This window comes from Callithrix jacchus, chromosome 15, assembly GCF_049354715.1.
Source record: "Callithrix jacchus isolate 240 chromosome 15, calJac240_pri, whole genome shotgun sequence".
Classification (NCBI taxonomy): Eukaryota; Metazoa; Chordata; class Mammalia; order Primates; family Cebidae; genus Callithrix; species Callithrix jacchus.
The window spans coordinates 62,181,635-62,205,676 of record NC_133516.1 but is presented as its reverse complement, the minus strand read 5'-3'; positions in this window follow the sequence as shown (position 1 = coordinate 62,205,676).

The window sequence follows — 24,042 nt, the reverse complement described above, 5'->3', positions numbered from 1 at the left end:
TGATGTGGTGACATAGAGAAGTCACCAGGAGAAGTCTCAGGGGGAACACTGCTGAGAGCACAAGGCAGAGATGGAGGAGAACCAGCAGGGGGCTGGCAGGAACTGTGGCAGTTTCCTGCCTGCCATTACTACACCTGCTCCTCCAGCTCCACTGTAGGAGCCCCTGCATGGAGGGCTTGGGGCCCCCTCCCTTTCTCCTCTTAACAGAACTCCAGGGTCCCAGGCAGACTTTCTGCTGACTCCTCTGTCACCCCACTGCTTCATTTAGCATCAGGAATCTGAAAGAGGACTCTCTTTCCTTCTTTTGCCCAGATGTGAATAACTGAAAAAGGAAAAGAAAATATTTGGCCCAAAATTGCTCCAAAGATGTGAACAGCTTATTTTCTCCTGCTCTTGCGGACAGTGATGGGGAGAGTGATAACTCGGACCCCATTCCTGTACCCAGTTTCTAACATTCTTTCAGCCAAGCCATCTAAGTAGCAGCCTTCATGAAGCTACTTCTGACCTCCTCTCTGAAGCTACTTCCAGCAGCTACTTCTGACCTCCTCTCTGAAGAAAAGGAAGAGGAAAGGAAAACGTGGATATAAAGGCTCCTGTTCTGTACCTCCGGTGTCCATGCCAAGTGGCACAGCTGGCCTGGGCTGGCTTCCTCATTGGATTTTCTCTTTTCTATGCTTTTATTTTGCTGCTGTAATTTTTAAGTATTTGTATTTTTATTTTAATAGTCATGTTGCATACATATATAGTGATCAGATCAGGGTAATTAGCATATCCTTCATCTCAAAAGTTTATCATTTCTTTATATCGGGAGCATTCAATATACTTCTTTTTTTAGAGATGGAGTTTTGTTCTTGTCACCCAGGCTGGAATGCAATGACGTGATCTGGGCTTACTGCAACTTCTGCCTCCCAGGTTTGAGCAATGCTTCTGCCTCAGCCTCCCGAGTAGCTGGGACTACAGGCACCCACAACCACTCCCAACTAATGTTTGTATTTTTAGTCGAAATGGGGTCTCATCATGTTGGCCAGGCTGATCTCAAACTCCTGACATCAATTGATCCACCCTTCTTGGCCTCCCAAGGTGCTGGGATTACAGACATGTGCCACCGCGCCTGGCCCTATTACTATATTACATAGTTTCAAATAGCTAGAAGAAGGCTACTGAGGCTGGGCACAGTGGCTGACGCCTCTAATCCCAGCGAGTTTGAGACCAGACTGGCCAATATGGTGAGACCAGGTTCTAAAAAAAATACACAAAAGTTAGCCGAGTGTGGTGACATGCACCTGTAATCCCATCTGCTCATGAGGCTGAGCCAGGAGAATCACTGGAACCTGGGAGTCAGAGATTGCAGTAAGCTGAGATCCCACCACTGGATTCCAACCTGGGCAACAGAGCAAGACCCTCTCTCAAGAAAAAAAAAAGGCAGGGTGCAGTTGCTTACACCTGTAATCCCAGCACTTTCGGAGGCTGAGGTGGGCGGATCACTTGAGGTCAGAAGTTCAAGACTAGCCTGGCCAACATAGTGAAATGCTGTCTCTACTGAAAATACAAAAATTAGCCAGCCATGGTGTACACCTGTAATAACAGCTACTCAGGAAGCTGATGTGGAAGAATTGCTGGAACCTGGAAGGTGGAGGTTGAAGTGAGCTGAGATTTTGCCACTGCAGTCCAGCCTGGGCAACACGGTGAGACTCCATCCAAAAAAGAAAGAAAGAAGAAAGAAAGAGAGAGAGAAGGAGAGAGGGAAGGAGAGAGAGAAAGAGAGAGGGAAGGAGAGAGAGAAGGAGAGAGGGAAGGCAATAGAGAAGGAAAGAGGGAAGGAGAGAGTGGGGAGAGAAGGAAAGAGAAGAAAGAAGGAAGGAATGAAGGAAGGAAGGAAGGAAGAAAGATGGATGTAAGAACATTTTCTTTTTTACCAAGCCAAATCTATCTCCCTGTTTTTTTCCACCCTGGACCTCTCCCCTGCCTTGGGTCCACATAGAGCAAGTCTGGTCTTTCTTTCACTTGTAGAAGTCCACATGAAGGCCTGCTCCATAGAAAGACAGAGGGCAAAGGTGGTCCTTGCTGAGGATGAGTTTCTCCATGGGGAGATTTCTCCTTTGGGAAAATAAGAGGCAGTTTCTTCTATGGTTGTATTTGAGGGATACTCAAGGGCCCGCAGCCCCAAGTCTTCCTTCCAAACTCCAGTGTTGGCCTAACTCTTAGGGTAACCTTACTCTTCTTTAATGTTCCCTTGTGCAGAGCAGCGGTTTGAGGGAATGGGACTCAGTAGAGGTATCGTTTGGAGTCAGGGCATCAGACTTGATCCACTCCATGCAGCTGTGCAGCAAGAGAGCACCGGGGAGAGTGAAGGAGCAGCTAGCAGTGAGCAAAAAGTGGGGCTTCCAATGAGTACCCTGACCATGCTTGAGAGGTTAGCATCCAATTAGTGCAGAGACACGATCACCCACTCTCCACGGTGGGACAGGAACAGGGAGTCCCGGAACGCCCCCCACAGTCAATCCTGTCCCAACACGTATGACTCCACCTGGCTTCCCTGATACCCCTCACCTTTGTCTGCTCTCCTGTTTTCTAATGTGCTCCCTTCAACAGCTGTTCCAGATGGAGGTGCAGATGAGAGAAAAGAGAGGACATGGGATATTGATTCTGGAGCTTGAACCCTTAGAGTCTGGCTGTTTAGGAGAGCTTAATATTCTAGGTTTCTCGGCTTTCTACTCATATCTTCCCCAGATGACAAATGTTCCTTGCCCATCTCCCATCTCTTCTCCCCTACCCCCCCTTTTTTTTTTTAAGAGACAGGGACTTGCTCTGTCACCCAGGTGCATAATCTTGGCTCACTGCAGCCTCAACCTTCCATCTCAGCTTCCTGACTAGCTGGGACTACATGCGTGTGCCACAACCATTCCTGGCTAATTTTGTTAAATTTTTTTTTTGTAAAGACAGGGTCTCGCTATGTTGGCCAGACTGATCTCAAACTCCTGGGCTCAAGTGATCCTCATGCTTTGGCCTCCCGAAGTGCTGGGATTACTGGGATTACAGGTGTGAACCACCATGCCAGCCCCATTTTCCCTTCTCACAGTAGCAGCTGCCCTCAGTCCGCGTGGTTAATTCCAGATGGACTGCACACAACTCACCATTCCAGAGATGAGCAAAAGACCAAGACCTGGCAAATGAGGGTTAGTCGTTGGATTAGGGACAGACATGTGATGGGAATCATGCCAATGAGAGTCCACTCTGGGCTTTTGCTGGAACCACTGTGTTTCTCCAGCACATTTTTGCTGGAAAAATGGGTGGGGTTTGCTGAGCAAATAGGAGGTAAATCTGGAGCTGCTGACAGCCATGGAGCACCTGCCTGAGTATGAATCCAACACTGAGGGGAGAAGGACCAAGAGATGGAGAAAGACAGGCTTTGGCTGTTGAAGTTGTCTCCAGAATCCATACTCTACACCAGTGCTCTTAACCTTTTTTTGTCTCAGGAACACTCTACACTTTTAACATTTATTGATGACACCCAAGAGCATTTGTTTATGTGCATTATTTTTGTTTGTTTTTGAGACAGAGTCTCACTTTGTCGCCCAGGCTAAAGTGCAGTGGCATGATCTCAGCTCACTGCACTCTCTGCCTCCCGGGCTCAAGCAATTCTCCTGCCTCAGCCTCCCGAGTAGCTAGGACTACAGGTGCTCACCATTGCACCTGGCTAATTTTTGTATTTTTAGCAGAATCGGGGTTTTCCCATGTTGGCCAGCTGGTCTCAAACTCTTGGCCTCAAGGGTTCTGCTCTCCTCAGCCCCGCTAAGTGCCAGGATTACATGCAGCAGCCACCGTGCTCAGCCTATGTGCATATTTTTATTGATATTTACCATATTATAAATTAAAATTATCAAGTTAAAAAATAGCTACATATTAAAACTAACAATCCATTATATGTTCATAGAAATGCCATTTTATGAAATATAACTATATTTTCTACAACAGTATATTTACGGAATAGTGTTTCGCTGTTTTACATTTCTTCAATTCTCTTGCAATGTCTGACTTATTTGAAGACAGCTGAATTCTCATATATGTTTCTGCATTAATATATTGCCATATGTTGTTTTGGTTACAGTCTGTGAAGAAAACCCAGCCTCACAGAGATATGTATACTTGGAAAAGAAAGAGGTATTTTAATAGGCTTCTCAGCAAGTTGTGCATATTCTTTTTTGATACTACCACAAAACTTCACAAGTGATAGTTACTTAAAGTCTCATTACAATGTAAAATCAGAAACTATAAAAATGAGCTTTTCATATTCTGTACACTCATGACAGAGTAAGAAGGATAAAAGGGAAAATAGCCGGGCGCGGTGGCTCACGCCTATAATCCCAGAACTTTGGGAGGCCGAAGCAGGTGGATCACGAGGTCAAGAGATCGAGACCATCCCGGTCAACATGGTGAAACCCCGTCTCTACTAAAAATACAAAAAATTAGCTGGGCATGGTGGCGCGTGCCTGTAATCTCAGCTACTTGGGAGGCTGAGGCAGGAGAATTGCTTGAACCCAGGAGGAGGAGGTTAAGGTGAGCCGAGATCACACCATTGCACTCCAGCCTGGGTAACAAGAGCGAAACTCCGTCTCAAAAAAAAAAAAAAAAAAAAAAGGAAAATGTCTTCATATGAATGTGGAAACAGTTTTGATCTTCTGGATCCCTGAAAGGGTTTGTTTCAGGCACCACCAAGGGTCTCTGGACCACTCTTTGAGAGCTACTCTCCCCACTACTTCTCATTGACTCTGGTGCTCTCTCTGCACATTTTTCTCACCTATTTATTTATTTATTAACTCCTCCTACTTTCATTCTCAACATTTTTCATTTATTTATTTATCTGAGACAAAGTGGGGCTCTATTGCCCAGGCTGGAGTGTGGTAGCACGATCTGAGCTCACGGCAACCTCTGCCTCTCAGGCTCAAGCCATTAACCCCAGCCTCCGGAGTAGCTGGGACTACAGGTGCACATCACCATGCCTGGCTAATTGTGTTTTTTTTTGTAGAAACTGGATTCCTCCCTGTTGCCAAGGCTGGTCTCAAACTCCTGAGCTCAAGCAATCCGTCCAGCTTGGCCTCCCGAATTAGTGAGTTTACAGGCGTGAGCACCACTCCCAGCCTCATTTTTCCAATTTAAAGAAAGATCTGATTCTGCTCATTCAGCCACCACTCCATGAGAAAATCCCTATTAGTTATTCAACAAATACTATTTGGGTGCTCGCTGTGTTCCAGGCACGGTGCTAGGAGCTGGAGTTCAGCAAGTCTTCATATAACATCATGTCATTCAATGTCTCCATTATCATTTTGGTGAGAAAAAAAATTTCAGGGCCACTGTCTGTGTGGAGTTTGCACATTCCCTCCATGTCATGGGGTTTCTCCTCTAGTCCTCCCACATCCCAAAGCTGTGCACATGGGGTGGGCGGGCATGTCCATGTTGTCCCAGTCTGAGTGAGTGAGTGTGTGTGTGACAGTATCCTCCGAGATGGGATGGTATCCTGTCCAGGGTCGTTCCTGCCTTGCACCCTGAGCTGCTGGGACAGGCTCCAGCCACTCACCACCCTGAATTGAAACAAGCAGACAAATAATCTTAATCTTGTTTTTAATTAATCTTTCTTGGATGGATATGTAGCTCATATTTATTTCAATATTTAATATTAAGAATGTTTGGGGTCTTTATTTAGAAGTTTGATATTTTTTGTTTTTGTTTTGAGATGGTGTCTCGTTCTGTCACCAGGCTGGAGTGCAGTGGCACAATGTCAGCTCACTTCAACATCCACCTCCCAGGTTCAAGAGATTCTCCTGCCTCAGGTCCTGAGTAGCAGGGACTATAGGCACGTGCCACCACGCCCAGCTAACTTTTGTATTTTTAGTGGGACGAGGTTTCATCATGTTGGCCAGGATGGTCTCTATCTCTTGATCTCATGATCTGCCTGCCTCGGCCTCCCAAAGTGCTGGGATTACAGGTGTGAGCCACTGTGGCTCTGTCTTGCTCTGTCACCCAGGCTGGAGTGCAGTGGCACAATCTCAGCTCACTGCAACCTCCGCTTCCTGGGTTCAAGCAATTCTCCTGCCTCAGCCTCCCGAGTAGCTTGGATTACAGGAGTGCGCCACCACACCCAGCTAATTTTTGTATTTTCAGTAGAGATGGGGTTTTGCCACATTGGCCAGGCTGATCTCAAACTCCTGACCTCAGGTGATCTGCCCACCTCAGCCTCCCAAAGTGTTAGAATTACAGGCGTGAGGCACCATGCCCAGCCAGTCATGTTTCTGTGACCAGAAATATATCATAGGAACACAACTCTTGTTTGTATTAATTAACCTACAGTCAAACTGGTTTCATTATAGATCATTTCGCTCAAAGTTAAAGTTTCCAAGAACTTATTGACTATGTTCTATGAGGACTTACTGTATAATGGGGGGCAAAACTGCGGCAGATCTGACTCCCAAATTGCCTGCAGCCTAGTGCAGTGTACACACACCTATTAAACAGTCACTCATAGAGGTTTACAAATTGGGGCAAGTGTTGTGAAGGAAAACGACAAAGAGCATCAAATCAGGGAGTGGCAAGGGACTGGTTCCTTAATGAAGTGACCTTCAGACAGAGATGAAAAGGATACATAGCCATTCACTGGGCAAACGGAGAAGAGCATGAGGATGAGGAGAATGTAGATTGTTCCAAGTAGAGACCATAGCCTGTGAAATGTCTTAGGGAAGGGCAAGCTGCAGGAGTCGGTGTAGCTAGAAAGCAAGGGTAGAGTCTGGAGAGGTGGGCAGACATTCTCTGTTAGAGCACTTGCAGAAGGCTGTCTCCTGGGCTGCTGGTTGACCTAGTGACCACTGCCTTTGAGACAGGTACCCATCCTTGGTCTAACCAGCTGGAGCCCCAGATGCCCGGTCCTGTGGCAGCCCATGTAAAAGGGACAACTCCAAAGAATTGTAGAAATGGTGAGCACTCCCAGAGGAGTCATGAACTCCTCTAAAAATCCTATTCCATCTCTCATTGCTTCACGGTTGCCTGACGTGTGGCCGCTCTCCACTGGGCTGCCCGGAAGATCTCTTGTGTTTGCTGGTTCATCCGTGTTTGATTTTCAGCAAGGACACTGTCACCGGTGGGGTTCTTGGGAGGCAGCTTCTGTGAAGATTCACAGCAGGGGACAGTGCTTGTGGAAGTGACAGGACAGGAGGATTAGAGACACGGAGAAGTTGGCCTGTCAGGCAGTCTCAACAGAGATCTCAGCCCACCCGACAGGCAGCTCTGAAGCTGTGCTGGCCCTTCCAAATTGTTTCAAGGTGGGCCAGGCACAGTGGCTCACACCTGGAATCCCACCACTTTGGGAGGCCAAGGTGGGTGGATCACTTGAGGTCACAGGTTTGAGACCAGCCTGGACAACATGATGAAATCCCATCTCTATTAAAAATACCAAAATTAGCTGGACGTGGTGGCAGGTACCTGTAATCCCAGCTACTCCAGAGGCCGAGGCAGGAGAATTGCTTGAACCATGGAGGCAGAGGTTGTAGTGAGCTGAGATCATGCCACTGCACTCCAGCCTGGGCAACAAAGTGAGGACCCATCTTAAAAAAAAAAAAAAATTGTTTTGAGTCAGAACGAAGGGGTCAGTTGTTAAGCCAGCACATCCCCCAGTCATTGGATGTGGGCTGCCCTGGAAAGAAGGACAATGGGGGCAAGGCAGCTTTCCTTTAGCTAATGAAATCCCCACTGTGGGGTGGCAGCAGAGGGTTGTCTTCCACCACCGTTCCCAACATCTGGGGAAACTGTCTTTCTCAAAGGGGGATATCAGCAGTGTCTCTCAGAGCCCACAGTGCCACTAGATCTACTTAACAAATGTCACACAGGCATTTCGGAGAACATCAATGGCCAGGGAGTTAGTGGAGTTGAATTCTAGTTGTGGCTTTCCATAAATCAAACAAGCATAAAAACCATGTGTTTGGTGGCTTGAGCCCACACTGCTGGTCTCCCCAACCTGGTCTCATATTCCGTCTCCCTCCCTCCACCCACTCCATTCACACAGGCTTCCACTCTATTCTTCCAACCCTCCAAGCTCACGTCTACCCTGGGTTCTTTGCACCAGCAATTGGAACTTTCTTATTTATGTGTTTGATGAGAACAAATATTGCACGAGCATGGAAACTGTGCATTCACTCGTATATCCTCACGACCTGGAACGTGACATAAAAAATACTTGCTGAAAAATTAATGAGTACCAGGCAGAGTGATGTGCGGGTTTTTTAGCACTCCCATAACAAAGTGCCACGGACTGGGTGGCTTAACGGAACATACTTCTCACAGTTTCAGTGGTGGTTTTTTCTGAGGTTTCTCTCCTTGGCTTGTAGAAACTAGCTGTCTTTTCTCTGTCTTCACATAGTCTTCCTTCTGTATCTGTGCCTAATTTTCTCTTCCTGTAAGGATATGGCTCATATTGGAATAATGCTGATTAATTCTAATGACCTAATTTTAACTTAATTACCTCCATAAAGACCCGATCTCCAAATATATTCTGAGGTACTAGGAGTTAGGACTTTGACATATGAGCTGGTGGTGGGCAGGGGTGGAGGGGACACAATGCAATCTGTAACAGTAGGGGGGGACACAAAAAACCTATGTCATGGGCTTTTTCTTTTCCTTTCCTTTCCTTTCCTTCTCTTTCTCTTTCTCTTTCTCTTTCTCTCTTTCTCTCTTTCTCTCTTTCTCTCTTTCTCTCTTTCTCTCTTTCTTTCTTTCTTTCTTTCTTTCTTTCTTTCTTTTTTTGTTACAAAGTTTTGCTCTTCTTGCCCAGGCTGGAGTGCAATGGCGTGATCTCAGCTCATGGCAACCTCTGCCTCCCAGGTTCAAGTGATTCTCTTGCCTCAGTCTCCCTAGTAGCTGGGATTACAGGCATGAGCCACCACCCCTGGCTAATTTTGTATTTTTAGTAGAGATTGGGTTTCTCCATGTTGGTCAGGCTGGTCTCAAACTTCTGACCTCAGGTGATCCACCCGCCTCGGCTTCCCAAAGAGCTGGGATTACAGGCATGAGCCACCACACCCAGCCCAGGGGCATTTTCTTTCAGGAGCATAGAAGAAGGCTGACACAGTAGCCACTTTTTTTTTGAGTCCTCATGACCTACCAGACACTGTGCTTGGTTTTTTACAGCATTTTCTTATTTTGCTTCATAACTACCTGTTAAGGTGAGTAGCATTATGTCCATTTTACTGACAAGAAGACAGAGGCTCAGAGATGTTATGTCACCTGCACTGGGTCACACAGTGGATAGGTGTTAGAACTTGAAACCAGCCGGGCACCATGGCTCACACCTGTAATCCCAGCACTTAGCGAGGTTGAGACAGATGGATCACCTGAGGTCAGGTGTTTGAGACCAGCCTGACCAACATGCTGAAATTCCATCTCTACTAAAAACGCAAAAATTAGCCAGACATGGTGACACACACTACTACTATACACACACATCCCAGCTACTGGCAGGAGAATGGCTTGAACCCGGGAGGTAGAAGTTTCAGTGAGTCGAGATCATGCCACTGTACTCCTGCCTGGGCAACAGAGCGACACTCTGTCTCAGAAAAACAAAAAAACCCAAAACCAGAGCTCCTGACTCTAAATCCACACAGTTAACCATTTCCAGAGAGTGTCTCTTGTCTATCTTCACAGCTTCCTAATCCCGTAATTTGAAATGCTAACATCCTGCATCGACACAGCCATAATTAGTTTAATTACAAGGTATTTTGAGATGTGCTCTCGAAGTCACCTGTAGCCCTCTCCAAGGAGAAGAGAACCATCTGGGAGAGTAACAGAAGCCCAGATGTTCTCAGCATTCGGGATAGAGAAGCATGAACAAACATTTCTTTTTTCTGTTCCCAGTATCGTCAACGCTAACGCTACGGTCCCCTCCCTGAAACTTAAGCCAGAATCAGAACTTACTTCATTCTCTGTTTTATTAGCTTGGAATTGGTCCAGGATAAGGTTAACCAATCAAAGAGTCTGAGAAAACTGCAACCAATTACCCTGAAAAATATGCTAAGCCTGAACAGATTTATTCAACTTTGCTCAGTGGGTGGCTTCTCAGGATGAAGGCCAAGAGTTATCATCTGCTTGGCTTTCCCTTTGATTATTCAGCGACTAGGATGACTTTCTTCTCATAAGCTGATACAGCCTCCCATCTTGAGGGGGGAGGGGGGTACAAAACACCACACTGACTGATTCACTCCAAACAGAATGTTTCTAAGAGAGCCAGACCTGTGCTGCTAATGCATACTCCCTCTTTTTCCTTTTGAATTCACAGCAGTAGATTAATGAAAAAGTTAGTGATGGGTGGAGGGGTGCAGGTGGAATGTCTTACTGATTCCATTGGGTGTCTATTCAAACACATATTTCCTTTGCTTTTTCTTTTTTGAGACAGGGTCTCACTCTGTCACCCAGCCTGGATTGCAGTGGTGCTATTACAGCTCACTGCAGCCTCCAGCTCCCGGGCTCAAGCAACCCTCCCAAGTAGCTTCAGCCGCCCGAGTAGCTTCAGCCTCCCGAGTAGCTTCAGCCTCCCGAGTAGCTTCAGCCTACCAAGTAGCTAGGACTACAGGAGCACACCACCACCCCAGCTATTTTTTTATTGGTACTTTTTGTAGAGAAGAGGGTCTAACCATGTTGCCCAGGTTGATCTAGAATTACTGGGCTCAAGTGATGCCCCCACCTCGGCCTACCAAAGTTCTGGGACTACAGGCATGAGCCACACAGCGCCAGGCCCAGTACTTTTGACAAACTGGAAACTTCTTTCTGCCCTGAAGGGCGTTTTGGAAAATGCTAATAAATGACCAGCAGGTGGCGTGCATGTCCCATGTCTCATAGAACTGCTCAAGGCCCTGGTAAGAGCTGCTTGCAAACGCCAAAAACTTGTTTTTTTGCCCGACATAGCTTATTATAACACCAGATATGTGCATTCTTTCTCTCCCTTTCTTCTCTTTAGTTCTTTTTCTCATCACTCAAAAGCCTTTGCAATAAATGTGTTTAAAAACTGGAAAATAAAGCCACCGTCCGATGTCCACTCCCATGGCTTTCAATATACCTGTATGTTGATCACTTTGAAATATATTAATACATCTTCAAACTAAACTCATCCCTGGAACTACAACTGCCTACTTGACACGCCACTTAGGTGTCAAATATGCTTTTCAGAATGAATTTAACCAAAAAGGAACTCTCTCTTCCCTGACCCCTCTGCCTGCCAAACTTGTTCTTTGCCATCTTCCCGATTTCTATAAATAGGATTACCTTCCACATAGTTTCTGAGGCATTAACCCTAGGTGTCATGCTTTAGTGATCCCATTCTAACACACACACACACACACACACACACACACACACACACACACACACGTCACTCCATCAGCAAATCCTATTGGTTCTGCCTCTAAAAGACATCTTACAACTGGTGATTCCTCCCCATCTCTGCAGCACATCCATCATCAAAGCTGCCATCCTCTCCTGCCTGGACACTGGCAATAGTGCTGATCTGGTCTCCATGCCTTGACGTGGAATGCTAAGGCTCTGAGGGGATCGCCCTGGATTTCTGAGTATCAATTCTATCACCAAACAAAACGACATGGTTTCAAGTTTGTTTGTTTGTTTGTTTTTTGAGATGGAGTCTTACTCTGTCGCCCAGGCTGGAGTGCAGTGGCCACAGTGGTGCCTGGTGTTTCCGTTTATGTTCAGAAAAAAAGAGGATCTAGGTTCACAAAATAAAATATAAGTTTTTTACCTGCACAAATGTCTGCAAAAAAGAGTCATTTCATTTCCTTAAAACTCCGGTTCTTAGTCTGGTCACAGTCCCTATTTCTTTTCTTTTTTTTTTAATTTGTTTGAGATGGAGTCTCGCACTCTGGCCTAGGCTAGAGTGCAGTGGCAAGATCTCAGTTCACTGCAACCTCTGCTTCCCGGGTCCAAGCGATTCTCCTGCCTCAGCCTCCCGAGTAGCTGAGATTACCTCTATGTCTGGCTAATTTTTGTATTTTTAGTAGAGACAGGGTTTCGGGTTTCAACGTGTTGGCCAGGCTGGTCTTGAACTCCCAACCTTCAGTGATCCACCCATCTCTGCATCGCAAAGTGCTGGGATTAAACAAATGTTTTTGCAGCATTGCCTTTACCATATCCTGCACTGAACCTGACAGACAGTAAAATCTACTGATACATGTAATTTCTAAAAATCAATATAAAGTCCTGGTTGTCATATGGAGGGGAAGTAAACAAAAATAACTTCTATTACAATATGCATTTCATTGTGAAAATCTTCAAGCATGACTATGACTATGCCAGAAGATGGTGAACTAGTCAGATGTTTGCTACTTTAAAGACGTGTGTCCTAATCGCAGAGGAGTGAGGCAATGTTCAAGAAAATATTGTTGACCCTTTTACTTTAAATCTTCTATTTCAAAATGATGGTTAATTAGGCACACATACAGTCTCCATGAATGAAAAGCCTTAAGTGGCGACTGGTACAACTGCATGGCACTATCGGCTCAGATCCCAAGGCGGGTGCTGCTGTCAATGACATCATTTTCCAAAATGGCAAACAAGTCATGGTAAGGTCCTAGGGCCTTCTTCTATTTCCACAGTAGTAGCATTCCGGGAAGCTTGGTGTTCGTGTTTATATGAAAAAAAGAGTTAGGATCTAGGTTCCAAAAATGAAAGTTTGTTTATTTATTTATTTTGAGATGGAGTCTCGCTCTGTCTCTCAGTCTGGAGTGCAGTGGTGCGATCTCCGCTCACTGCAAGCTCAGCCTCCCAAGTTGAAGTGATTCTCCTGCCTCAGCCTCCAAAGTAGCTGGGATTACAGGCACCTGCCAGCACACTCGGCTAATTTTTGTGTTTTTTTAGTAGAGATGGAGTTTCGCCATGTTGGTCAGGCTGGTCTCGAACTCCCAACCTCAGGAGATCCACGTACCTCTGCCTCCCAAAGTGCTGGGATTACAGGCGTGAGCCACCACACCCAGCCCAAAAATAAGTTTTTACCTGCACAACGTCTGATAGGACATTTCAAATGTTGGGGATACAAGTCAGTTTTTGCCCCATAAGCCAGTTTGTCACTGGCCCTCAAAGCAAATAGGACATCAGACTTCCCCATCTCCACCCCCGACCCTGCAATCCTGTGACAACCAAAAGTACCCTCAAAGGAAAACATCCCCTAAGGATGGTACCACCTACTTTGAGAAACACTTCCTTGTAGTAATAAGTCATAGGAGAACTTTGGGTCTTTCAATCGCTCTTTGGGTTACCACAATGCCTACCCCACACCCTATCACCCAGCTTGGAATCAAAGGGTTAGCAGCAGGTGAGTGGAGTGGACTGTGAAGACTTGCGGATACCTCCAGGAGAGAAAAGACATGCCCCTTTGAGCTATGGGCTGAGCCTCAGGCACCTGGTGAAACTCCAGCTCCAATGAGCACACAGCGCTGGGGAAATAATACAGTAAAAGAAAGAATCTAGGCCAAGAGATGAGTGGAACAGAGAGGCCCTGCAGGACACAACAGGGTGTGTAAGGACCGGAAGCTGAGCTGTAGCTTCAGGAAAGCAAGGAGTATAGAGCAGTGTTCTACTCCCAAGACAAGGCCCCAATTGTAGAAGAATCACAGTCTCAGGATACTTCGAGAAATTCACAGAGAGAGAAAGAGCTGGGCAGAGGAGACAGAGGGCACTGGTTAAGAACTTGGGCTTTGGGGCCAGGCACGGTGCCTCATGCCCTATATAGTCCCAGCACTTTGAGAGGCCAAAGCTTGAGCATAGGAGTTAGAGACCAGCCTGGGCAACATGGCGAAACCCTGTCTCTATAAAAAAATAAAATACATTTTAAAAATGTAAAAAGATTGCTTATAGCCATTACTGGAAAAAAACAAAAGGATAAAAACAAAAAATGTGTAAAATGAACTTGGGCTATTGGATCAGATGGGATCAGAGAGGTTCACATTCAAGTTCCATTCACTGATGAGAAGGGTGACATTGGGCCCATGGTATTGTTTTTGTGATGAAGTCTTGCTCTGTCACCCAGGCTGGAGTGCGGTGACACGATCTCAGCTCACTGCAGCCTCCACCTTCTGGGTTCACTAGGTCCTCCTGCCTCGGTCTCCTGAGTAGCTAGGATTATAGGTGCCCACCACCACGCCCAGCTAATTTTTTTTTTTTTTCTATTTTTACTAGAGACAGGGTTTCACCATGATGGCCAGGCTGGTCTCAAACTCTTTACCTGAAGTGATCTGCCCGCCTTCACCTCCCAAAGTGTTGGGATTACAGGCATGAGCCACTGTGCCCCGCCAGGCCCGTTGTTTAACCCTTGTTTGACTCAACTTCCTCATCTATAAAATGGGCACAAACAACAGCCCCTATAGAATACAGTCATTGCAAAGTTTTAGCAAGATCACAGGGAAGGTGCTCGGCATGGGTGACCTGAAGCCGCTCAGGAGCAGGATCCTCTCTAGTTTTGCTCACCTTTGTTCCCCTAAGTACCTGACACCAAGTCAGAGAATCAACGTCAGTTGAATGAACTGATGAAGAAGGGGCCTATGGAAAGTAGCTGTTCTCACTACTGTGAACAAAAACAAGAGGGGGAACCAGTTACTGGAGCTGGGGTAGGAAGTGGGGACTTGGTTTCTTTACTGGGACACAAGATCACGGGCAGTACTGGTTTCAAGAAGAGGAAGCCAGATCACCAGAGTAACTGAACCAAAGCTGCTGGAGTCTCCGAGCGAGGAAGCACGGGAATCTGCACGTGCGCGTGCAGCTGAGCCCCTGCGAGAAAACCACGCAGCCTCAGCAATGGTAGGAGAGACCAAAGGAGCCAGAGGGCTCCTGGGCACCAGAAATCCCTGGGAGGAGGGCTCAGGAGCACTCCCACGGGAGCACTCCAGTGGCTTGAAAACCTGTGGCCCTATGAAAGGTCGGCCATGCCTGCTTCCTCCCCTCTAAGAATTGGACACATAAGAACTAAAGAGGAGTAAGCCGGGTGCCATCGCTTATGCCCGTAATCCCAGTGCTTTGGGAGGCCGACGTGGGTGGATCACTTGAGGTCAGGAGTTCAAGACCAGCCTGGCCAACAAAGTGAAACCCTGTCTCTACTAAAAACATAAAAGTTAGCTGGGCGTGGTGACACATGCTTGTGATTCCACCTACTCAGGAGGCTGAGGCAGAATCACCTGAACCCAGGAGGTGGAGCTTCCAGTGAGCTGAGATTGAGCAGAGCACTCCAGCAGGGCCTCAGAGTGAGACTCTGTCTCAAAAAAAAAGTTGAAGGGGAGTCATACAAGGTGAGAGGAAATTAGGGCAGCCTTGGCTCTGACCACCTCAGCAGCCCCACACCACATCACTCTCCCCTTTGCATTCAGAGCTTCAGCCACACTGGCCATTTCCTTATTTCTCAAAAACACTAAGCTTTCCCACCACACACCCCCACCACACATTCTTTGCCTGGCTAATTTCTGCTCACCCGTCAGGCCCTGGGTCAAATATTACTTCCTCAGAGAAGATGTCCACGAACCCCCAGACTAGGCAGGGTGGCCTTTACCCATTCTTACCCTCCTCTGCTGGAGGGGCTTCCTTCTTGGCGTTTATCACTGTGGTTGTTCGGGTGATAACTTGTTCAGTGTCCCGTTCTCCCCTAGACTGTACTGTCTTGAGGGCAGGCACTATGTCAGATCCATGATCCTGTATCCTCGGGGAGCCCTGTGCCTGGCACAGGGTTAGTTTTCAGTGGGTGTTAACAGAAAGGAAAACAGATGGGAAAGGAGAAGGAGCCCCAACCTCACAGCAGGGTTTACTGGGTTTGTCCTAAAAGATAAGATCCGTAAACAAGCCCACTCTTAAGAAAACCAGGCCACTGACATTCCTGGCTGAATATTCATTTTGCAGCAATTTCTCACCCTCTCTCAGGGCCTAGCTCACAGAAAAGATTTCTGTTGTCCTCTCCCCTAAGATGCGAATGGCTGTGGTAGCAACTACTTTGATTTATTTTCCCCTCCTCTGTGCCATCCAGCAGGGTGTCATGAGCCATGTCAGGCACAGGTCTGACTATTTTTTCCATCTGTTTGATCTTGCTGGTGAGAAAATACATTTGGTACTAAATCCAAGGCAGAAATTGAAGCCAAAAAACAGATTTCTCTCTACCTCCTTGTGTCCCCAACCACCTCACCCTCACTGCCACCACCACCACGAAAAACCCTGCCAAGCTAAAATCTGCCAAATAAGACACCCGAGCACCATTTTCCGGTTCATGAGCAAGAAACCATAGTTTGTTTCTAGAGATTATTTCATTCTTTTTCCTTCTACATCATCATTCATGGGGAGTTCAGATTCTTTTAGGTGCTCACAGGCAGAGAATGGCTGGCCCTAGAAAGCTAGCTCTTCTTGCAGGCACAGAAACAGCAGCAGGGACTGAGTTTGCCGGCACTTTACTACCAATAACTAATGATCACTTCCATTTTCTTTCAGACGGAATCTTGCCCTGTCATGCAGGCTGGAGTGCAGTGGCACAATCTCGGCTCACTGCAACCTCCGCCTCCTGGGTTCAAGCAATTCTCCTGCCTCAGCCTCCCATGTAGCTGGGACTACAGGCACCTGCCATCACGCTTGGCTAATTTTTGTATTTTTAGGAGAGATGGGGTTTCATCATATTGTCCAGGCTGGTCTCGAACTCCTGACCTTGTGATCTACTCTTCTCAGCCTCCCAAAGTGCTGGGATTATGGGCATGAGCCACTGCACCTGGCCTCCAATTTTTTTTTTTTTATCCTAACCACTAGACCACCTGGGAACATCCCACTGTTGAGCCCTCACTCTGAGTCAAGAATTCTATACACGATCCTATCTAATCCTCCTTCCAACAACTCTGTGGAACAGATAATTTTATTGTCTCCATATTACTGGTGAGGCAAACTGAGGCCTAGCAAATCTAAGTAACTTCCCAGACTCACATGATCATCAAGAGATAACAGGCTCAGAGTCAAACTCAGGACTCTGCTTAGCAATCTTCGATCTCTAAGCACCACACTTTGTTGTAAGGATAACTGCTACTAATAGGGTATTTTGATGGTTGAATTAGTTCATTAATCTAGTAACAATAGCAACAACATGATTGAGAATAATTACAGCTGTGTCTAATGAATGCGAGCTGCTGTTATTACTGTTGTTATTTTATCACCCCTGACTTAGAAATATCATCTCAGAAGGGAGAAAGAGCCATTCCCCAATTCTTTCTCTTTGGCCTCTGCCCAGGGTCTGATCACAGAGGCAGCTGCCTCTGTGACTTGGGCATCTGTCTGCTGAGGTGGCCACAGCCCAGTTGCTCAGTTCTCCCTGGGTCAAGGATGTACCATCACATGGGCCCTAAACAAACACCCAAGTGGGATTTGAAATGCGGCTGTGAAGGTGACAAACCCCAGCTTCTATTACTGGTTCTTAGAACAAGGCTGTTTCCCCACATTGAGTCCTGCTATGATTCATACAAACTGAGAGCTGAGTGACAAGTTAAAGTCTTTCTTTTTTTAAATATACCGACCTGAAGAGACCTTGGGAAAATGGATGGGACATTTTTAATAACAGAAGACTACTTTAGAAAGCCCAACGCTATTTCAGAGAGAGGGAAAAACAATTCATATACATCTATATCTGAAAACCAGCTTGTAATATCAGACATAATCTTCCCCTCTCCTGACTTTAAATATGTTAATTCTTTGTTACAAAGAAGCTGGCTCTGCACGTGGAAGGCCACACGGGCACGGGGAATACTGGGATCAGCAGCATAAACTAGGCGAGGCAATTCATGGACAGAGGCAGTTCTGGGTGTGGGGCTACTCAGATCCGGGTTCAAATCCTGGCTCCACCACTTCCCAGCTGTGTCATTTGGGGCAAGTCTTTTTAATTTCTCTGAATTGTTATGAAAGAAATTAAAAACATGTCCACCTGGTAGATGTTTCATGGGGATCTAAAAATATAGTTAAGTTCTTTAGGTGAGCGGAGGAAGCAGGGCACAGTAGTTATGAGCTCTGTGCTTGCCACCATACCTGAGATAAAATCCCAACGCGGCCATCTCCTTGTGGCTTTGGACATATTACTGCCATGAGCTTACGTTTACTCATCCATGGGAAAATCACCTACCTGAGCGTGGGAGTAAGGATTATGTGGGATGATGTAAGTAATGTGCTTAACCCAGTGCCTGGCGCTTAGAGGGCCTTGAGAAAGGGTAAAGCCACCTAGTAGGTGTGGGCAGGATCCTCATCAGGGCTTCTTTGCTTTTGGTGTTTTGTCTTCTTTGATTGTTATGAAATAGAGATGGTGCTGTCCAGGCTGGTCAGCACCAAACTCATAGACTCAAGCAATCCTCCCACCCCAGCCTCCCAAAGTGCTGGAATTATAGGCATGAGCTGTGGCGCCAGCCTGGGCTTCTTTATGACCTGGCCAGAGGTCTGAAATCAGGTGCCCAGCCTGCACTGGGCAGCAAGCCACTCCATGCAGGCTGGGGGATTCAACCTGGAGGTCAGCTCAGCCATCGGTGAGCACTTTCTCTTCCACCCAGAGCCTCCTGGGAGGCTTGCCACGTTTCCCCACCCCACCCCACCAACTGCATTCTTTTTTAGTTTTTTTTTTTTTTTTGAGACGGAGTTTCGCTCTTGTTACCCAGGCTGGAGTGCAATGGCGCGATCTCAGCTCACCGCAACCTCCGCCTCCTGGGTTCAAGCAATTCTCCTGCCTCAGCCTCCCGAGTATCTGGGACTACAGGCGAGTGCCACCATGCCCAGCTAATTTTTGTATTTTTAGTAGAGACGGGGTTTCACCATGTTGACCAGGATGGTCTCGATCTCTTGACCTCGTGATCCACCTGCCTCGGCCTCCCAAAGTGCTGGGATTATAGGCATGAGCCACCGCGCCCAGCCCCAACTGCATTCTTAAATGTGGGCTCTGCCAACATTTTTCAGTGCATCTATCAGCAAAGGCTGAGGTAGGGGTTGAATTTTATTTTATTTTATTTTTATTTTACTTTATTTATTTTTGAGTCAGAGTCTGGCTTTGTTGCTCAGGCTGGAGTGCAGTGGCGCCATCTCGGCTCACTGCAACCTCAACCTCCCAGGTTCAAGCAATTCTCCTGCCTCAGCCTCTCTAGTAACTGGGATTACAGCTGTGTGCCACCACACCTAGGTAATTTTTGTATTTTTATTAGAGACAGGATTTCACCATGTTGGCCCAGCTGGTCTCTCACTCCTGCTCTCAAGTGATCCACCTGCCTCTGCCACCCAAAGTGCTGGGATTATAAGCATGAGTCAGCGCACCCAGCCAGGAGGGGTTGAATTTTAAATTGATGCAAATTTTTCTTATGGAGATGAGGCTAATAAGAAAATTGGTGGCGAGAGAATCACAGAAGATTTTTGCCTCGAACCTGGAATGATACCGAGTTGCTTCATAGATAACTTGCCTGCGTTCTTGTTAAAGGTAAATTTAGTCCTGGATAAAGTTGCAGATTAACACACCTGCTCTTTTTTCCTCCCACAAAGTGGGCACTGTCCCTTGTTATAAAGGGATCTTCGGCTGACGTCAGTAAGGGAATTCAGTGATCAGCCAATTTGATCATGGAAATTCTATTTATACCAGGGCTAATCCTTGATTAACTGAAAGTGGGGCTTCACCTCTTCTTTTGCCTTACCCAGAGGATTTTAAAACATTGATTCTGACATTCCGTTCTGTAATTGTAGTTGCTGTTCAGACAGTCTGGCCAACAGTAGCAAGCAGGACTTTGGAGTCGGAGAGACCTCTGTGTGTCTTATGCCTCATTTCTTATCTGTGAAACGGGACAAGGATCTACTTTATAAGTTTATGTGATGATGCAGTGAGCTCAGACACGTGTGGCAGAAAGGTTTTCCCTCTTGCCTCCTCACACTTGCTGGGGGTAGCAGATACTGCTAGTTTCCTACTCAACTGCAATTCCACACACCTACTGTATTCAAAACAGAATTCCAGTTTGGTTCACTCTCCTTTAAGTGACCAGGTCCTTTATTCTGTAGGACTACCCTACTAGGCAGTCCCAGTGCATCTTTTTTCATGTGAGCTAGTCTTGCATGTCTTAATGGTGTTAAGTGGATAGTTTAAACAAGGGCATGTGATACAATTCTGACCAATGAGACAAGAAGAAAATGGGCTGGGAAGACTCTGGGAAGGTTTTCATTGTTTTAAAAAAAGAAAACAAGGGCCAGGCCTGGTGGCTCATGCCTGTAATCCCAGCACTTTGGGAGGCCACGGTGGGTGGATTGCTTGAGCCCAAGATTTTGAGACTAGCCTGAACAACATAGGGAGACCCTGACTCTACAAAATAAAATACAAAAAGTGGTTGGGTGTGGTGGTGCCAGCCTGTAGTTCCAGCTACTCAGGAGGCTGAGGCAGGAGGATCACTTGAGGTCAAGGCTGCAAGGAGCCAAGATCGTACCACGCACTCCAGACTGGGGGACAGAGCCAGATACTGAGAAAGGAAAGAAATGAAAGAGAGAGAAAGAAATGAAAGAAAAGAAAGGAGGGAGAAGGGAAGGGAGGGAGCAAGGAAGTCAGGAAAAGAAAGAAAGAAAGGAAAGGAAGAAAAAAGAAAGGAGCAAGAAGGGAAGGGAGGTAGGGAGGGAGGGAGGGAGGGAGGGAAAGAAATAAAGAAAAGAAAAAGAGAAAACAATATAGATACATTTCCCTTTCTATCCCTGGATGTTGTCATCTTGTTAGCAACAGGGAATTCATGTGGGTCTGCAGCGACTCGATTCTTGCCTCCTCAGAGGAAAGAATTCAACCAAGGGGCATAAAGCAGAGGGAGAGACCAAGACAAGTTTTAAAGTAGGAATGAACCATTATTAAAAGTATTAGACCAGGAACAAAAGAAAGTAAAGTACACTTGGAAGCAGACTAAATGGGCAACTTGAGAGGATCCAAGTGCTTGCTCATTTGACCCTCGATTTGGAGTTTTATGCATTGACATGGTTCTGGGGTTTGCATTTCTTCTCCCTTGATTTTTCCTCGCGGTGGGCTGTCCACGTGCCCAGTGGCCGGCCAGCACCTGGGAGGGGCTGCATACATAGTCTGTTTACTGAAGTTGTGCACATGCTCAGTTGAGGCATTTTTCCCTTACCAGTCAAGTGTTTCTAGAGGAAGGTCACATACCAGTTCAACTCTGCCATTTTGCTTCTTAGTGTGCATGCTTGAGCCCACTTGTCCAACTCCTGAGATCTTACAGGGAAGCTGCTGGTCATCAGCTTTAGTTGTTTTCTGTCTGTTGAGAGACTGCATGTCCCTGGCCGCAGCTGGGACCAATTATTATTTTAGAGCTGCTTTGACAACCACCTGACCATCACCTGATGGTTGCCTTACATTCCTGGGGCAGGGGCCTCTCCTACCCTGCTCATGTCTGCCCAGCTACCTACTCTAACAAGCTCTACATGACACATGAGAGAAGGCAGCCACTTCAGACCATGAAGAGACCCATCCTGTGAGGTAAGGGCAACAAACTGAGACTGGGAGGGCAGGAAACAGAAGGAACCTGAGTGCTTGATGATATCATCAGGCCAGTAAATGAAACAAGCTGACAAATGTCCCATATAAGATAATAAATCTGCTCATTGTTTTAGCCACTTCCAGACAGATATTTTGTTACTTGTAATCAAACGCACCCCCAGAGCAGTTATCAGGAAGGTTTGCAAATATTTGCATTCTCTCTTTTTGGACACATGGGAGGTGTATTAGTCTGTTCCATTCATATGCTGCTAATAAAGACATACCCAAGACTGAGTAATTTATAAAGGAAAGAAGTTTAATTGACTCACAGTTCAGCATGGCTACGGAAGCCTCAAGAAACTTACAATTATGGCAGAAGGGGAAGCAAACACGCCCTTCTTCACGTGGCAGCAGCAAGGAGAAATGCCGAGCCAAGGGGGAATAGCCCTTTATGAAACCATTAGATCTTATAAGAACTCACTCACTATTATGAGAACAGCATGTGGGTAACTGCCCCCATGATTCAACTACCTCCCACTGGGTCCCTCCCATGACACATAGGAAATATGGAAAACTACAATTTAAGATGAGATTTGGGTGGGAACACAGCCGAACCATATCAGTAGGATTACACTTCCCTATCTCCTTTGAAGTAAGGTGCAAGTATTTGGCTTGCTTTAGCCAATAAAATGTGACTGGAAGTGGTGTGTGTCATTTCCAGGTGAAAGCCAGTCATTATCAGCCAGTATAATTTTCCATGCCCTCTTTTCCTTTCTGAGCTGTCAAGGATGTATAGATGAAAATGCTGTTGACTTGGATTCCCAGGGACTCTGATAAATAGAGGCCTCTGAAGGCAACATTATGTATATAGTGTGAATAAGGAATGAATTTGGCTGTGTTAAACCAATTAAATTGGAAGTTGTTACTGTAGCAAAACCTCACCTCTCCTGACTGATGCATTCCTTAGCAAGTACATTTAAATAAGGGGACAGAGACTCTGGAAAAGAAGGAGATGGGAATTATAGGAGATTTCTCAACAGAAGGCTAATCTTTGGTGTGAAAGTCTGATTGATTCCTTTCTAGATAATTTACTCTATCTTTTAAAATATAAAAGAGTTTGCTTTCTCTTTTTGTGTGTGTGTGTATATATATATATAGAAATGGGGGTCTAGCTATGTTGGGTCAGGAGTTGGTTTCGAACTCCTGGCCATAAGTGATCCTCCCTCTTTGGGTTCCCAAAGTCCTGGGATTACAGGTGTGAGTCACTCCGCCTGGCTGATAACTTGCTTTGGAACTAGACTACAGTACAGGATTATTATCTCCTCCCCACATTGCCTTTAAGATTCAAGCCCCAGGCCAGGCACAGTGGCTCATGCCTGTAATCCCAGCACTTTGGGAGGCCAAGGCTCAGCAGATCACCTGAGCTCAGGAGTTCGAGACCATCCCGGCCAACATGGTGAAACCTTGTCTCTACTAAAGATAAAAAATTAGCTGGGCGTGGTGGTGCTCTGTAGTCCCAGCTACCCGGGAGGCTGAGGCACGAGAATTGCTTGAACCTGGGAGGCGGAGGTTGCAATGAGCAGAATTCGCACCACTGCACTCTAGCCTGGACCACAGAGTGAGACTCCATCTAAAAAAAAAACGAAAGAAAGAAATTGAATAGACTAAGGGAAGCATGGAATATGAAGAGAAGAAAAGGAAAGATTCAAGCAACAGAGAGAGGTCCCTTTGGGTTCCTAGAGTGCTGAGACCCAAGGCCTTGAACCCACTGAAGGGGCTGGAAATGAATTGACGAGAGGAAGAGAAGTTCCTCCTGAATTCCTTAATCCTGCTTTAGAATTAGCCACTCAACCCCAGAGTAAACAATTCTTCTAGTTCTGATCTGTGTAGCTTGGTTAACAGTAAGTCCATTTGCTTATGAATAGTATATTTGTTTTCTAGGGCTGCCATAACTAAATACCACAGACTAGGTTGTTAAACAACAAACGTTTGTTTTCTTGCAGTCTGGAGGCTCGAAATCTAAGATCAAAGTATCAGCAGGGTGGGTTTCCTCTGAGGCCTCTGTCCTTGGCTAGGGCTTCCTTTTATGTGTGTCTGTATCCTAATCTCCTCTTTTTATAAAGACACTGGTCATACTGGATTAGACTCACACATGTAACCTCATCTTACTTAATTACTTCTTTAAAGGCTGTATCTCCAAATACAGACACATCCTGGACTACTGGGAGTTAGGACTTTGACTTAAGAATGTGAGATTGGCGAGACACAATTCAGCCATATAACAGAGTGTTCCTTTTCATGATAAGGGTTTATAGTGCTAAGATTACATATGTGAAGGGCCTGGGCCTCAGTAGTTCCAATAAAAGGGAAGTAATAACATTTCATTGTTAACCCACTACAGGATCATAAATTCCCCGAGACTGGGGATGTTGTTTGTGTGCTTCTTTATGACCTGCAAGGCCCAACATCATTTCATACACTTGGCACTCATAAAACACAACCCTCACACTGTGGATGTT